At 43.3% G+C, this 16,107-nt stretch overlaps 1 long non-coding RNA gene across 3 annotated transcripts; it reads left to right on the top strand.

Annotated features, from left to right (window-relative positions):
- Nucleotides 1-6,977: 6,977 nt before the first annotated feature.
- LOC123001082 (uncharacterized) lies at nucleotides 6,978-15,683 on the top strand. Of its 3 annotated transcripts, none has more exons than XR_006409624.2 (4): nucleotides 6,978-7,236; nucleotides 7,645-7,765; nucleotides 10,427-10,508; nucleotides 13,887-15,245. It is a non-coding gene; the product is annotated as an uncharacterized LOC123001082 (long non-coding RNA). The 3 variants fall into 3 exon arrangements; XR_007187972.2 differs by having other exon boundaries at nucleotides 12,043-15,245; XR_007187973.2 differs by having other exon boundaries at nucleotides 10,427-15,683.
- Nucleotides 15,684-16,107: the final 424 nt, after the last annotated feature.

Below are 16,107 nucleotides of genomic sequence, written 5' to 3'. Positions count from 1 at the left end.
CCATACAGATCCCTCCCAGGCTCTGCGGCCTCACCTATAAAATAACCAAGGAGAAAATTACCTAACTCCTGGGGATGTGCCAATAGATGGCAAGTGTGAATGGTCACACCTAGCATAGGGGAGAGTCCCTATGAAGAGCTGGAATTAGGATATTCAGTGCTAAATAAATGGTCAGAGCTCGAGGGGGCCTCTGGTGCCTCACAGGAGAGCCAACCTTGCCAGTGTATGAACTCCCCAAGAGAAAGGGCCAAAGATATGAAGCAGAGTCAGGAACTGAGCTTGGTGGATACTGGAAATTTGAATATCTGGAAATCCAGTGTGCAAGAGAATCCCCAGGAGTACCTGACCAGCAAGCAGACTCCTCAGCTACCCCCAGAGGTGCTGATCCAAGAGATCCGGTCCGGCCCCAGGTGATTCTAAAGCTGGACATCCGCAAACCACCCTTCCAAAAACACCAACTTAGAGAATGAGAGGAAGAAGAGGAATCAAGAAGGGTAAAGCAGAGAGCCATGCAAGGTAGCAACAGATGGCCTAAAAATGGAAGAACCAAGATGGTGCAGCAGTATGGTAGATTGTAAACAGAAGAGAGTTTGCTAAAGGGCTGGGAAGGGCCGGGGGAGGGGGGATCAGGACATGGAGTCCTCTGGAAAGGCCTTGACAGGTAGGTTCCATAGAGGATAGAAGTAAAAGATTATTTTCATTATTCTGTTAAAATACTCAAACTCTCTTCAAAAATACAATGAACAAGCAGGCAGTCTTAAATTTGTATTATGCTGATGTGATGTTCAAGTGAAAATATTCTAAAACTAAGGTTAATCCCATGTTCCGTCAGAAAAGCAGGTTCACTCAAGCAATACAGGGAGTTGGCTGCTAGAAGTCCCACCAACTAAATCATCAGGATCTATGAAGAACTAAAACCACTCCATGTAGACTAATAACAACAGGCTATTCATTTGTAATCATCCACTTCTTCAGTTCCTTAATTACATTAGTAACCTGAGGCGTGAACATATGTTCTAAGACAAAGAGACACAGAAAGCTAGAAGAACTGAGGTTGCAAAGAAGGCTTCCGTTTCCATTCAGAAATCCAAGGAACCAATGAAGTTCAGTTGTGTCAAATCATGCAAGACTAGAGCCATGTGGGTGCTGACTAGCTGCAAATGAAGAGAAACTTCAGAACACCTGCCCACCAAACAAAGCGCCAGTGCCAAAAAGCCTTCCCCGGCCCCATCTCCATTCACTGGACCATGAACACTCTTTGGATGATAATAGAAAAAAAAATCGTTTTCATTGCCCTATAAAAAGAAGACAATACTGAGATCCACAGAATATAATACAAAGCGATGAAAAATAAGAGAAAAAAGATGTTTAGGAGATCTAACATGTGACTAAGAGGATTTCCACAAAGAAAAGGAAAAAACCAGAGATTATATCATAGAAGAAATTATCAAAGAGATGAGAAAATTCCTCATACTTGAAGGACACAAGGGAGGGCCCATTAAGGGAACAACACACTGAACAATAAAAGATTTACAGCAAAGCACGTCAAAGTCAAATTGAAAAGATACTAAAAGCTTCCGGAAAGAAAGAACGTCACAAAAAAAGGACTGGTAGTCAGAATTGCTATCCCCAACAGCAATATCCTGAGCCAGAAGACAACAGAACAATGCCTTCAAAATCCTGAAGGAAAGGGATGTCCAATCCAGGTTTACATAACCAGGCCTACTAGTCACTAACGCTATATACTACAGGTAGGCTGGGGGAAGACTGTTCTTTCTTCGCCCACTGAGCATGTCTTTTTTAAGGCCTGCACTTGGTACTATCTCACCGAGGTTGTCTTTAAGGAGCTGCTTTTATCCAGGTGAGATGCACTAAGGGCTTGCACATAGTGCCTTGTGCTCAGTGGATTTAAATCCTGCTACCTAGGCTCACAGCCCCTTGTCTTAATCCTTAATCTCTTGACCACCTTTACTATTCACCTCGTTGACTGTTGCCACTCCCCATCCAACTCGGGCCTTCACCTCCACATTTTCACTGTAAGTTTTTCTCCTGGACTCGAGATGTGGGACATGGCTCCTTACGTACATCCCTCCTGAATATGAGAACGGCACCCCTTAGTCTGTGCCACCCTAACAAGGGGCCTAAGACAGGGAAGGTCAAGTGAGGCCAGGTGGAAGGTGAGAGCAAAATGGAAACAAGGAAATCTGCTGCTAAGAAATGCCTCTGGACCAGAATTGAAGGGTTTTGTGTTTCATGCATATTTGAGCCCTTTAGGGTGGAAGAACACATGGGGATTCTGAGCAGAAGCCTTTTACGAAAGGTGCATTTATTTGCCTGGAAGATCACCCCTGTCGTAATTCTCAGGATCCTTATGCCCCATGGTGGGAGAGAACCTCTGTGGATCTTGGGTTCTGCAGAGAAGCGGCAACCCCATTGCCTTACTCCATCATGATTAACAGAATGTCCTTAAGTAACAATTTATGAACCCCAAAAGAGTAGCTGAGACATTAGAGCATCCTAGATGTTAGGATTTAAAAATCAGGTAAACGGGCACCTGGGTGGCTCAGGTCATGATCCCAGGGTCCTGGGATCGAGCCCCGCATCAGGCTCCCTGCTCTCAGGGAGACTGCTTCTCCCTCTCCTCCCTGCTCATTCTCTCTCTCCCTATTCTCTCAAATAAATAAATAAATAAAATATTTTTTAAAATTTTTTTAAATTTAATTTAGGTAAATTTAATATTTACTTGGAAATATACAATACAAACTCCCCCAAACTCCAGTCCTGGCGTACCACAAACTCAACATGTCCAAAATCGAATGCATGACCTCCTTTCCTAAAACTCCTCTTCCTCTACCTTTCTCATCTGAGTCCCTGGCATCACCAGCATCCCTTTCACAGGGTTCCAAAACTGGGCCTCTTCATTGCATCCTCCCCCTCTCTCCCGCCCAGCTGACAAAATCCTTGTAGGTCCTCTCCTGCACTAATTCCCCCTTCCTTCCCCCACCCATCTTCCTAGTTCACTCCCTCCACCCAGTCCGTACTCTCCCATCTATTGCCACCAAATAAATGAATCCAGGGTAGAACTCGGATCATTTTCTGTAGCAGAGACCACACACCAGCTGCCTCCCAATATCCATTTTCTCTTCTCCATTAGTAATAGAGGCCTGACTTGCAGCTCGTCACATTGCTGACCAGAATAAACTGTACACTTCCCAGCCTCCCTTAAAACTAGGTGTGGCAATGAGACTAAGTTCTGGCCAATGAGATGGAAAAAACTGGGTCGTGAGGGACTGCTGAGAAGGCTGATGAAAGTGAGCTGACTCAGCTGGGATGCGCACCCCAGGGCACGGTTCCCTCTTCCTCCTTCTAGCCCGCAAGGCAAGCATGGTGGGTAGAGTCCAGCAGCCAGCTTGGACCCTGAATGAACTATGAGAACAAAAGCCTGTTCACTAGAACAGAAGAGCAGAAAACTAGCAGGGGCCTGGACCCCTAATAACTGCATGGAGCTCGCACACCCACCCTATGGTGCCAATCCCCAGAGGCTTTTTATAGAGGGAAGTACAGTGGCTTCCTTCTAGAGTGGCTTGAGCCACTCTTTTTCAGGTCACTGTTACTCACGGCTGCACCGCAAATCATAACTGACAACATTTTGCTCTCAAAAACCACTGATGGCTCCCGAATTCCAACTAAGCAGCGTCCAGGCTCCTTGGCCCAGCATCCGTGGCAATCCCAAATCTGGACTGAACTTCCACGTCCGGCCTTGTCTTCCTTTCCTTTCCTTTATGTAACTTATAATCCAGCCAAATGAAACAACTGTGATTCCCAAGGAGCACAGCCATCACCAAGTGCCTTTAAGAGAACTGTAGAACATTAGAGCTGAAGATCTCAGTGGGCCTCTGCAACAGTGGGTTTATAACAGTTGTTATCAGTGAATCTCTCTTTCCACTTCTTAAACAAACGTCTTACACAAAACTCTGATGACTCCAATATAGAAAGGACAAAAGCAGAGCTGCTCAGATTTGAAAACCACTGGCCCAGCCTAAATTTTTCTTTTAGGTTTCTTAAAGGTGAGGGAACCGAGGCCCTATGGGTGGGAATTAGCATGAACTGGCCCAAGGCTGGCTAGTAGCAGGTCCCAAACTAGAACCAAGGTTTCCCTACACCTACTCTTCCCATTATTTCTACCAGTAAGTGAGGCAAATAGAAGTGTTCAGTAAAAGAAAAACTAAGTGTAGCAAATCTTCAGATACCTATGCTTCCGGTGTAGCGAAGAGAGAATTATACTAAACAGGGATTTCCAAGCCTTCTCCATCCTATCATCTAGGGATAGAACATAAAAAACAGTGAACCAACGGTTAATTCCCATCAATCTGGGATTTTCCAAACACCAGAATATTTCCTATTCAGACCCATGCCCAAGAGAGCTGCTGTAATTCGCCCAGCATCCAGAGACGTGGGATTATACACCAGGTCAAAAGATGTATGTCCCCAGGATCCTCAGAAAATCTTGGTGGTTGGTGTTTCAAGCTATTAAAAAATATCAAGATGTTGGCTTACGTGAGAAACCATCTTCTGTTTGGTCCTTTAGATCTCATGAGTGGCGGACTGAGTTGAGGACGCCATACTGTTGGTACCTTCAGGGTACTGATGAAACCCTGACTCTCCCTGACTAGGTTTCAGAAAGGTCCCTGCTCGGTGTGAAGCAGAGAGCGAACAAATCATTAAATGTTAGAGGAAAAGACTTAAGAGACCACTTCACTGAGGTGAAGTTCTGCTCCATCTGCCTGCTTTGTACATTTAACTGTTCTGAACAACATTTCTTCCCCACCTGGATAATAAAATCACAGAGGACCAGACAAGACGGACACACAAGGTTAATGCTGCCTGAGGAGAAATTCACTGGGTTGTGACTGTTGAGTATGGACAGAGGAAGGGATGAAATGAAATTTATGTCGGGTCCCAAAGGGCAGCAGCGACTTAAATTTCCACAGGGGTGACCCAAGGCAGCTTCCCTGCTCTCCAGAGACAGGGCGGGAGCAGTGCGGGCTGGCGGGAGTGGTCAGGCGAGGCAGAAGGCAACTGACCGCGCACCGTCATAGGATGCTGCGCGGATGGGGGCTTGCCTGCCAATGGGGCTCATCCCCTGGAGTCGCCACACAGGCCTTGGAGGGCAGCCTGACGGCCACACACTGGGTGACCTGGGGCAAGTGATCTCCCTAAAATGTGTATACAATGGGGATGATAACAGAGTGCCTACAGGCTGGAATGTTATGAGGAACAGAGGGAAGGGCCCCAGGGCGCCTGGCACACGGGAAGTACTCAGGAAGTACTCGGAAGTACTCGATAGTATCAGGTATTACCACGTTCCCATGTTTGACCCACCTATAGCCCATCGCGTGGGCTAAATCATCAATCCCTTCAAAGCAGAGACCCTGCCCTTACTTCCCCGCCGCACACAGAACCCACGCTACACACTTCCCGAGTCGGCTGATTGATTAATGGGCACTGGAATAGGAGACCCAGCTCATTAGATTATTACATGTGGCAGCATGTTCCTTCCAGTTCTCAAAGAAACTCCCCACAAGCCCTTTCTTCGGGGAGGAAGCAGCAAATCCCCGAGCCTTTTCAAGAATATCAAAGTGTCCCCTATTTTCTCCCATTTTACAGATCAAAGAAGAGAGCTTCCAAGGGCCAGCGAGGGACGCCGAGCCAGGGAAATGACGGAGGGACGCACTTCCCAGCCAAGACCTGCAGCTCGGGGCTCCTGCCAGGGCGGCTGGCCCTCCCCGCGTGAAGCCTCCGCGTTCAGACTTGTGCCGCAGCTCCCATAAAACCCGCTCCGCCTTTTCCTCCCCGACAGGGAGCTGCCTTTGTCTTGCAGATCAGTTCACGCCAGAAAAACCCCACGGCCAGCCGCGCCTTTTCATTTGTAGTGATCAAAGAGAAAGCTGTCTGAGGCGGAGGCAAGCACCCTTTTAGTAAATATATGTTTTTAAATTTCAGATTCAAAACAGTCCTCTGGGCTCACCTGTCCCCTAGTTTTCTGAATAAGGTATGCATGTCCCTTGGCGGGCAGGAAAGGTCACGTGGCCGCGCCTTCCCAGCACCGGGCCCCCGCCTCTGCCGTCTGGGGAATCAGGTTACCTGGAATGTCGGGCCACTGCTCGGAGTCTGGGTGGAGGCCGGAAGAACTGGGTGCAGGGAGTAAAGGACTGTGGGGAGACAGGGTGGAGAAACCAGAAACCTGGGAGGAGGGAAACAGGTTTTCCTTTTTTAGGGCACCCGTGCTGCAGTCACATGGGTTTGGGGGGAGAAAAATGGCAGTTACTTTTGTTTTACGAGGCAGGGGTGCACTTTCCTTTCTTTCTTTTTCTTTCTTTCTTTTACTTTTTTTTTTTTTTTTTTTTTTTTTTTTGCCTGAAAATATATGTGAAATGCATACCTAAAGTTGTACTGAGTGGGGACGAAAGTGCTTGGCAACCACGCAGTAGGACAAATCAGAAGGGTCATTGTCTAAGCAATGGCGACGGAGGGCGGCTGTACCCCAGGCATAGGAGGGACTGCACACCTGGCTCCCGCAAAGCTGGGGAGTGAAAAATGGCTTTTCTAGAGCCATGGAGTGAGCAGCATGTTGAGGCTCTTCCGCCGTGTAAGAACCGGGTTGTGCACAATACACAATTTCAGGTATTGTGTGAGGGCTTCAAGGAGCCCCACTTATGCCCAAGAGTGTATGCCAACCACGCGGGGCTCCTGCGTATCCCCACCATTTTTCCTTAAGACAAAGGAGGTACAATTTCGCTCCGGTCTACAGTATTTGGGGAACTCAAGGCTCTAACAAGCAAGTTCCTTCATCGTTATCTTCTGAGTTTACAGTCAGCAATCTGGAAGAATGGGAAGGAAGAGTTTACTTTTAGGAAGGCAGACACCTCTGGAGGGGAAATGGGGCACCTTCAAAATTAAAACTTAACTGGAAAAGGAAGAGAAATCAGATAATATCCTTTCTGCCGTCCCCTAATACCTTGAGGAGTTCAAAGGTTTTCCAAGCCTGCGGCACTTGGCAATTATAATTACACAGTAAAATACCTAAGGTTAATGAATAACCTCTAAAGGAAGTTACTTCACATAATGACAGCAATTTCTCCGAACTAAATGTTAATAATAAGGCCTGTAATACTATGAGAAGGAAATGGTGGCAATTGGCAAATGGAACTCTGTTGCTTGGTAACAAGACCTGAGGTATGAACATTCTCTTTACCTCACGGGAAAGGGGTGGGTGGAAGGATTGCAGCTCCAGTCCGAACGATTGGAAAGGCAGGCAGCTTTCTGAGGCCACCGGCTGCCCGGCAGTACATAAAGTGAAAGCGTCTGTGGCAGATCACTCTGTTAGCAGAGAGAAGTTGGAGGGAGGGTAATTCCCCAAGAATTACTTAGCAGCACGGTCAAGGAAATGGGGTGTAATCTATAAAGAGACCGAGGGCAACCCAGTTCACATTACCTGGTACAAATCACTGCTGCACAAATAAAACATTTCAGCAAAATCCACCCAAGGGCTAAATCTTCTCCCCAGCCTCTCCTGCTTCAGTGTGTTCCAGCGGAGACGTACACTTTGATCCTCTTGGTTTTTTTTTTTTTTTTCTGTTTTAGAGCAACTGTGGCATTTGAGAGATGAATTGTAAAAGGAATGCAATTAAGCCAACCTCAGAGTGCGATGTTCCTTGCAGAGGAAGACTTGACGGATTTGAACTGCAGGGGAATCTCGAGTGGGGTAATTATTGGCAGTCGAATTTAAAGATCCTAGAGACAACTTCTTCCAACTGGTCGTTCATCAACAGGAAATAGCCGACAGCATCATTATTACCTTAAGCCGTTACAGGAGCACATTCAATGAGAGGCTGAGATAAGACTGAGAATTTGAAACCCCTGTTCGTTTTATGGCAGGGGTTTTAAAAGCTCCCAGACTATCTGCATCACCTGGACAGCTTTTAAAACAGATTCTTGCGGCCGTACCCTAGACATTGATACAGAAGCTCTAGAATAGACACCTGGGAATCTGTACTAAATTTACTGGTGTTCTGATCAGCCAAGTGTGGAAACCATTGCTCTAAGTTATGTCAGGAGTAGTTTGGGGGCGGGGGGTGCAGAGGAGGGGAACGCCTGGCTGGCTCAGTCAGTTAAGTGGCTGTCTCTTGATTTCTGCTCAGGTCATGATCTCAGGGTCCTGGGATTGAGTCCCGAATCGTGCGTCGGGCTCCCTGCTCAGTGGGGAGCCTGCTTCTCCCTTTCGCTCTGCTGCTCCCCCTGCTTGTGCTTTCTCCGGCCCTCTGTCAAATAAATAAATAAAATCTTTTAAAAAATTAAATTTAAATTAAAATAATAATAATAATCCTATATTATTTAGCTACAGGTCTTAACGAGCTAATGTTGTAATGGCCAAATAAGACAAACATACCTTTATAAGAAATGGCAGGGTAAGGGGAGAGACTTCATTCAAAGGAATGACTTCTGAATAGTAAGAACATGGTTTGGGCAGATTCAGCTTCTGGCCCTGAAAATGACACCACCTTACACGTAGATTGAACCCTGAATCATTAAGATCTCTGCATTTACTATGCAAAATGCAAGGAAGTACATCCTAATAAGACCTTCTAAATATGTTCAAAGAAATTAAAAGCCCACCACTAAATAATCAAGAGAAACACCATCAAAGTAATTAAAAATAAACACCATCAGTTCAGTACGCATGAACCACAAAAAACAGTCTCCTACAAAAAGTGGAACTGACAACCTGTCAAAAGCCATTTCCTTTTCCCCAAAATTCCGTAGGGGTCATTCATGTGATTCTTGAGAAGCCAGAAGCAGGTTCACCTTAAACCCCAATCCTAATTTATTGGAAGTTTCTTTAAATCACTCTCTACCTTTACATCCTTACCCTAGGACTGGCAGGAATCTCTAGAAACTTCTCTCTCCTGACATTTAGGAGCGTAACACCTCTCGTCCCCACTCCTGTGCACCAGAGAGATCACATGGAGGTGCTGATTCAACAGCCTACTTGAACTGAGGTTGCCGAACACAGGTGAAAGCTGTGACAGCCATTTGGCCTGCACATCTCATAGTCTGAATAATGTCAACCTCACAGAATATAATGGCTGGGCGAGAGGAAGCCATGGCTTCCAGGAACACTGCCTCATACACCCCTCCCCCCCATCACCTCCCTCTGTGCTCTGCGCACCCGCACATGACTCCAGTGATGCTTCCACCATGATACGGCTGACTTGCCCATCTCCTGTATTGAAATATAGGCTCCTTGAGGGTAGGAAGTGGATTCTACTGCTTCACTTTGCAAGGTGGAGGTACTGTACGGGGAGAGAAACTTAACTGCGACCCTCTTTGAGTCTCTGGCTGGGCCTGAGAATTAAATGAACATAAGAAGGATTGACAGGAGAAAAGCATATTTGTTTAATATAAGTTTTACAGGACACAAGAGTGTTCATAAGGAAATGAAAATGCAAAGAAGTAGCAAAACCTAAGGGCATATATATTAGGTTGAACAAAGAGATGTGATTGTGGAAAAGTAACTAAAACCTATGGAGAGACTAAAGGAAGATAAGAGTTATTTTAACAAGGTCTGTTCGTACAGATTTCTCTCAGCCTCCCCCTCTGGTGATAAGAATATTCCTTTCCTCCTGGTCCTGAGAGGGCATCTTTCCCAGGGGAGTTTTATCTCCTGCTTTCTGGAAGAAGAGGGGAGACCAGAGTGCCCTTCTTGCACATATGTTTTTTAGTGCCTTTAGCTCAAAATAACCCATATACCCAAGCAGCATATTTTGGGAAAGCATATTCTGCCATCCTTCAGTATCAAGTGTATTAAGAAGTTAGATACTGGGGCACCTGGATGGCTTAGTCATTAAGCGTCTGCCTTCAGCTCAGGTCATGATCCCAGAGTCCTGGGATCGAGCCCCGCATTGGGCTCCCTGCTCAGCGGGAAGCCTGCTTCTCCCTCTCCCACTATCCCTGCTTGTGTTCCCTCTCTCGCTGCCTCTCTCTCTGTGTCAAATAAATAAATAAAATCTTAAAAAAAAAAAAAAGTTAGATACTTATGGCTAATGAGTACCTAAAGATCTTGCGGCTAATAGTCGCTTCCTCTGTGTTAGCCATTGTCATCCCTGGTTTTTGTTTTTTGTCTCTTTTTTTCTTCGAAAAGAAGACAAAATGTTGAATGATGCCCTTAGTCACTAACACTTTAGTATGAATTATTACAGTTGGTGATTCTTGTCCAGATTAGAAGCACAATCAGGCTTGAAAATATGGGTAAAGGAGAGGGAACAAATCAGAGTAAAGAATAATAACAATGAAAGGAAACCTTTTACCAATATTTCATCTTGGCAACATGTTGAACCTGAATAGTGTTATTCCTTCTCACCTAAAGGATAGATGGTGATGTAGTGCTTGGTGATTTCTGTTGAAAGGAGTTTGTCCCATGAACTTCTTCTAGGAACTGAAGATATGAGGTATGTATCTTAATGGAGGCCTAAATCAGATAGTGATTATTTTCTTAGTAATTATTTGTCCTGTGCAAAAATGCACTACTCAAAATAAACCCGTGGCAATCCTGGCACTAACATGTAATAGATTCACAAGGAGAGTGAGAGAGGGAGGGGCAAGGTCCAGAGGTTTGACCACAGAATCTGGAATCAGAAAGACCCTGTTAAATTTCTGGTTCAGTCATTGACCACTTGGATGACCTTGGGCAGGTTACCTAAGCCCCATATTCCTCATTTGTAACATGGTAATAGCTACGCCCTTACCTTCTTACAGGATTGTTGAGACTTAGACATTACATAAAGTGATGGGCATACGGGCACTGAGCAATGGTACATACGATATGATTATCATCCGCTTAACAAACGTTCATGAAATGGAACACACTGTTCTAACATACTTTGGAATCCCCTTGGTTCAGACACCCTAACCCATGGCTGATACACCTGGGACACACAACCTACTTTAGACTCTCCATTCTTAATACTCCTAACAAAAGAGTATTAGGCTTTGCTGAAGGTTGAGTCTTTACAGTACAAGATAAATAAATAAGAGATTCAAATGTTTTCCAGTTAATGTGACCAATAAACATAGTTAGACCACATAATTCAAATTATTTCTTGATTTGCCTGATTGAATGTGGCCAAAACTATAAAACTGCTTCTGCTGGTGAGCATCAGGGACATAGTCCTAAGAAACCTTGTTGTTTAAATCACAGACCTTGAGGAACTGGGATTTTTGAAATCCTATCAGGGATTATACAACCAAAATGAAACAGCTTTAAGTTGAGTAGGCTACAGCAGCCCAGCTTTGGTACAAGAGCCAATTCATATTATTCCCCAATCCTGTTAGAGCTAATAAAAAGTTTTCTCCCTTCTGTTAGAACAAACCCTCTGTACTCACTCAGAAAAGTAAATCTTGATCAAGCAATCCTTAAGTAAACTGTATTCCAATATTCCATCTCCCTTGCTAAACAAGATAAATTCAGCCTTTTTTTTAACCTCAGAATTGATAGTCTTGATGTCTGAACAACAGAACCCCTGGTATTTATAGCCCTTAAAGCTTCTGTGAGGAAGCCCTGACCTTCTGAATGTCCACTTTTAGTTAAGGCCATTATTACCTCAAGAATTGGGGTTTCCCCTCCAGAAACCATGTTCCTGAAATATTCTTATTCCTATAGCTACTCCTGTCCTGTATGCTCCAAAATATACCCATACGGTCACTGGCTTAGAGTAAACTCTGATCACTGAGGTAATATCGAAGGACACAAATCGGGTAATTTCTAGGAACCTGGGCTTATTGAGCTTGACCTAGATGGACACAGATTAGGATTTGAAGGATCCTGTTCAATTCTCACTTCTGGTTCACCATCACATCTACTTCTAAGGAGTAATAGTTCTGTCGGTTCTCATGGCCTCAGGGTGGGGGGTGCGTAGGGGAGGAGTGAAGGAAAATTGTTCCAGGTCAACCTCTTGATTCTGATTGAAATCCTCTTCCTTCCAGCCACTAAAATCCCAACTCTGTGGACTCCTTGGATTCTACTCAGTTCCACCCCTTTATCTCTTTCTCTGATGACAGAGCTCCAAGTCAGCCCCTAGAAGCTACCCCTGCCCTATGGCTTCCTCATGCCATCTCTAAACTCACCATGTTCTATCAAGCTCCAAGTCCCCACCCAACTCTGTTCCCCATCGCCTTCCCATCATAACTTCCCTCCAAAACCTTATCTCAGGTTTTACTCTCACACTTTTTCTGACTTTTGGGAATCCCCTCTTTTAAGCCCTGTACTTCTCCCAAGTACCAACATGAGCTTTTCTAAATCCAAACACATTTCATTACTCATCAAGGATGGGGTAACTCTCTATCTCCTCATTATTTTTAAACAAAGCCTACTTTCCTGAATTGCCAATGGGTATCCGTAGTTTCAGGTAATAACCCAGATATAGCAAAAAAATATCAAAACCTAATCCATTTGCAGTGTCTGAATTATCTAATTTGACCATTCATTTAATAAAATTAGCAAAAAATTTTCCAGATTTCCATTTAGGATAGTGCAGACATTGGTATCAAGATAGACTAAATAAGACAATTTTTATCTCTTTAAAAATAATACATTGAGCACATGCTGTAGCACACTGTATGCTATGTGTAGGGGAGAAGAAAAAAAACAACCTTTCCTCTAGTGTCTTAGGTTCAGTGACTGGGGTCTGTGAATTAAACTGACAAAAGACAGATTAATAGGAAAGAAGGTTTATTTCCTATGTACATGGTGGGATGGGGCTTCACAGAAAAGAAATGAAAACCCCAAAGAGACCCAGGTTCTTATATACCATTTTAACAAAGGATGATGTAGAGACCAGACAAAGAAAAAGGGGGGATGGGGTACATTTTAGGAAGACGATTGGGAGTACATGGTAAATAAGGATTGTTTAGGAAGATTTGTTATGTCTCAAGTCATCTGAGGTGATAAGAATTATCTCAAAAGACTCACAGAAGACTAACTTTACAAAGGGAAGTTTCCTTTACAAAAGAGAAATTTATACCCTGCTTTTAGGCAGAAGGAGGGAGGGCAGGAGCACCTTCTGTGTTTGCTGTTTCTTAATTGCCTTTAGCTCAAAATAATCCTTATACCAACATGGCATTTTGGGGATGGCATATTCTGATCCCCTTCATATGCAAAGGTAAATAGCATGCTGACCTTACCCTCAAAGAATTTATGCAAAAATGAAGTCATTAAATTCTCCTAGATTTTATATTCTAGGGGAAAGAAGGGTGGTGGGGGGGATCACCCATTAGGCACTATATTTTAGTTGTGAGGCATTCACTGTGTTTTAATCAGAATAATATCCAAAATTTAGTTCATAAAGGAATGCTTCATTATCCCATCCTGAAAAATATGTTGCATAGTAAGTTTAATCCTTTTCCAAAAGTGGGTTGGCTTATTTTTGGATGACAGGCCCTATGAATCCATTATTTTTAATGGAAAGAATAATAAGGTATTCCCAGTATGTCTGAAAATCCCAACCAATTTCCCCAAACATCACTGAAACACTCTTAGGTGTCTATATAACAATGCATCAAGGATTCCTGCATACTACAAAACACTTAAGACACCAATTACCTAATTATTTAACACTTAATGAACTCATTAGTGGGCATCTTTGTATGCCGTACTTGATAATGTACAGAATCAGATATGAATTATGTTTTTCCTTCTGTACGGCCGTACACATGCACTCTAGCCTAAATAAACAATGAAGTGATATGTTAAAGATACATAAAAGTTCAAAAAAAGCCTCAGCAAAATAAAATAAACAAGATAATTATTTTTGAATGGCTACTGTTTGAAGAATTGCCCGAGGGAGGTCTGGTGGCAAGAGGCAGAAGCTGGTCTACGGTCCCTGTTGCTTTCTGGACATGAGAGGTGAGTAAGGAATGCTTACTCATCACGGGAAGCTTTTCTCCTAAAGCACCCCTCTTTTAGGCTTCTTGGACTCACCCAATTTCCTCCTAGGCTTTTCCACTACATAAAAGACATTTCACTTAATAATAAGGGGAAGATGAGAGCAATAATGTGCCGTACATTTCATCAACGTGCAAACCTGATTCCGTTGAGAGAACAGATGAAAGGAGTTTTGCTCAGACCCCAGGACAACTTAAAGTTTTGCTGGCTTGAATGTGGAATGATTACAGCAAGTTGTAATTTAGATAATGAACTTCTTAATGCAGGAAGTTCTTAATTCAGGAAATAGGAGTTGGTGAAATTGAAACCAATTTATTAAATAAAAGGAAAAGCAGATACAGCCGAGTACTTAGAAGCTAGAACATTCCATTTTTAAGGTTTGGAATAAAATAGCATGGGAGCTATAATATTTCAGTTTTTACTCTACCATCACTCTAATACTTTGTTTTAATCCTCTGAAGTTGTTTAGAACAGATGCAACAGATATCTGCAAAAACCAACTTAAACTTTACTTCTAAACTTTTGCTCAAGATTTAGCTATAAACATAAACATTTGATTGCATAAACTGGTAACAGTTCACATACTGGATAAGGCTTATATTTAACTACATAACACCATATTTTCCAGTCCTCTGGGACCAGCCTCCCTGCACTCCCGACAAAGAAAAGCTGTGCCTCCTCCCAAATTCAATGGTTCTATAAATCTCTTGCCTCTGTCTGTCCCCCTGGCCATAGGGAGGTCCATGACCAAAGCCAGGGCAATTGGAGTAATACCTGCTAGAAATTGGTCCTGGAATGAGCAACTACCCAAAGATGAGCCTTTCTAGATCCTTCTTTTCCAGAGATTCCCCAAGCTGAAAGTAGAAGAAAGAGCTCCTCTCCTTTCCATTGCTAAGCCTTTCCCAGGGATTGCCCTATTAGAACTCTGGAGCTGCCTGTGGCCATCTCCATTCAAGAAGCCATCTGAAGGGACAGAGAGTGGGTGACAACAAAAGACGCCAAGACTTAAGGCGCGGAAATGGAACGACAGTCCTGATATTGGATCCAAGCGACCCTGAAGCCAACCCTACTTCTTCTTTCCCTATATCAAGAGCCACCAAGTTCCCCTTTTTGGATAATATTTTTGAGATCAGTTTCTGTCACGACAACCAAATATATTGATCAAGCAAACTATAGTGTATTCATAAATTCAAAATTGTGTGGCCATTAAAATGATCTTCCCAAAGTATAATTCTCAATAAAAATTAAATGGATAGCACACAAAGATAATCTGGTATATTAAATGAAAAAAAAAATCTAGTTACTAAACAATATTCATAGCATCAACTAACTATGTTAAAAATAGGTGGATAGAGAAAATACTGTAATGATGGCTTTTTTTTTTCTGGGTGTTGGGACATATGATTTTTAAAAATAATTTTCCATATTTCATAATTTTTCCTTTTATAAGAAAATGATACTAGAAACCAAGCCTTTGGGCCAACCTTTTTACAAGTCTATGTACAAAGTAAAACATAGGGGCGCCTGGGTGGCACAGCGGTTGATCATCTGCCTTTGGCTCAGGGCGTGATCCCAGCGTTATGGGATCGAGTCCCACATCAGGCTCCTCCGCTATGAGCCTGCTTCTTCCTCTCCCACTCCCCCTGCTTGTGTTCCCTCTCTCGCTGGCTGTCTCTCTCTGTCGAATAAATAAATAAAATCTTAAAAAAAAAAAAAAAAAAAAAACAAAGTAAAACATAATCACACACTGATAACACTTTGAACTTTGCCATGCCCCTTTATTTCAAAGTAAGTCTCCTTGACACATCCTCCTTTTTCTTTTTCAAGCACTGGGACTTTAACAGATGACATTTATCAGGATGGTAAATAATCATCACCTTCCCCAGCAGTTCCTGGCTTTTTGGCTAGTGTAGCAATGCGCAAAAGAAATATTTTGATCTAAATGAAGTCACTCGGTAACTTTCTAATTATTTTTCTCCATAGTAACACGTATAAAATATGAAAAATATGTTTATTCAAGGTTTTTTTTTTCTTCTTCATAACTAGTTCAAAGAGCCTTAAGTGTGTTTTATACCTCCTTAAAAATTTCACCCTGTAGATGGGTTTCA

Source organism: Ursus arctos, unplaced genomic scaffold, assembly GCF_023065955.2.
Source record: "Ursus arctos isolate Adak ecotype North America unplaced genomic scaffold, UrsArc2.0 scaffold_11, whole genome shotgun sequence".
In the NCBI taxonomy this organism is placed as follows: Eukaryota; Metazoa; Chordata; class Mammalia; order Carnivora; family Ursidae; genus Ursus; species Ursus arctos.
Note: the sequence above shows the minus strand (reverse complement) of the source record. Positions and strands in the feature narration are given on the sequence as shown.